At 60.2% G+C, this 1679-nt stretch overlaps 1 non-coding gene across 1 annotated transcript; it reads right to left on the reverse strand.

Moving 5' to 3' along the window:
* Nucleotides 1-274: 274 nt before the first annotated feature.
* Nucleotides 275-346, reverse strand: TRNAH-GUG. The gene has a single exon. It is a non-coding gene; the product is annotated as a tRNA-His (tRNA).
* Between the last annotated feature and the right edge of the window lie 1333 nt (nt 347-1679).

Below are 1679 nucleotides of genomic sequence, written 5' to 3' on the forward strand. Positions count from 1 at the left end.
ATCAGACCTTTGTCCCTAGGGAAGACTGCCATCATCAACCTGGGTCTGCGTTTGGACAGTCATTTCCTCCTGTTGAAAAGGAAAAGGTTTCTATGTGCATTTTTGTCACTTCTTGGGACTTGCAGCCAGTGCCCACAGGGCCAAGGGACTCGGGCATGGTTGGGGAGAACAGCGCTAAAAAGAGACAGGGATGCCCGAGGCCGGGCTGGTGGTGAAGGACACGGGTCTCAGGCGTCCCCTGGTCGCGACGAAAAAGGCGGGCACCACACACTCCTGCCGTGACTCGGATTCGAACCGAGGTTGCTGCGGCCACAACGCAGAGTACTAACCACTATACGATCACGGCGCGCCACCGCGGGCCACCCGCTCCCGGCCGGGCCTTCCTCCTTTGTCAGCAACGCCTACCTGTGTCGTCGGGAGACACCTGCACTGGGCCGTCCGTCCTTTTTTTTTTTGAATTGCTCACCCCGATGACTGCTCCGCCCTCCCCGCTCGGATACTGTGCCCTTGGCGAGCAAACCGAAGGGGAGGAACATTAAGTTCCGCCACATGGACGTGGCCGACCCTGGCGGCCCCTCGCCGGCGGCGGGAACGCTCGCGAACGCACCACTCCCACGTCCCCGCCCACGCGGGTCTCTGCCCGAGTTTTACGACGCGTGGTCCTCTGCACTCCGGCCGCAGGCTGGAGACGTGCTGCCTCGGAGAGAGGCATCCTGGGGCCCCTTTGTGCCCCAACCGGCCAGAATCTGCGGGGCCCGGCGCGCAGTCCGGGTCCGGGGTCCCCGGAGCGCGCGGCTGGGTGCCGCCCGGTGCACCTGCCGGAGGTCGGGAGGGCCCCGGCCGGCCTGGGCCCGCACCCCGCGCTGCCCGCAGGGGCTCCGGCCTCGTTCCGGCCTCTTCCTCCTGCCTCCCCGGCTGCCAGAACCCGGACCCGACTGCGCGCTGCCGGCGTGGACCGGAAGCCCCTCGGGACGGCCCTGCCCCCTGGCGGGCTGCCCTGCCCTCTGCCGGCTCTTCACCCGGTTGGATCCAGTAGCTTCAGTTCGTCCGGGAAGCTTTCCTGACCTCCCCTCTCCTCGCGACACATTCCTCCCAGTGCAGCTTATCCGTGGCGCACGGGGATGCTCCAAGAGACTCTTGCAAACCTCATGAAGAGTGCTGCAGCCGGGGACTTAGAGTAAGGCCATGGCTGCTTCTAATGACAACGATTCTTTACGTACAAGTAGCCTCTGACACCTACTGAGCCATTATAATTACTGAATGCATGACGTTGGGACACAAAGTAGATATGTGTCCACAGATATTCCCCAGGTGTTCTATGATCTACTGAATCATACAACTGGGTACTCACAGTAGCATCTTATTTGAAAGTGAAATTCTATAGATAAGACCAGAACTGAGATGGTCTGGGGTGCGTGTGTGATGCAGCCTGAACTCCTTTGGTATCTGTTCCTACTGCCGGGCTACGCCTCCTTCAACCTCCTTCAATAAGGTCGTGGTGAACTCCTTAAGACCAGTTAACAGAGGATTGGCAGTCATGGCCCGTTTCGATTGGCTTTGCAGAGCATTCTAGCACCGGTAGAATTGGATGGCCGTGCATTGTAAGTTACAACTCAGCCCAAGGGTAAGGGAAGTCCTGTCAGCACAGCACTGGGTGTGCATCCGAATGCATTCGAGTC

The sequence above is a fragment of the Lynx canadensis genome, chromosome B2 (genome assembly GCF_007474595.2).
Source record: "Lynx canadensis isolate LIC74 chromosome B2, mLynCan4.pri.v2, whole genome shotgun sequence".
NCBI lineage: Eukaryota > Metazoa > Chordata > Mammalia > Carnivora > Felidae > Lynx > Lynx canadensis.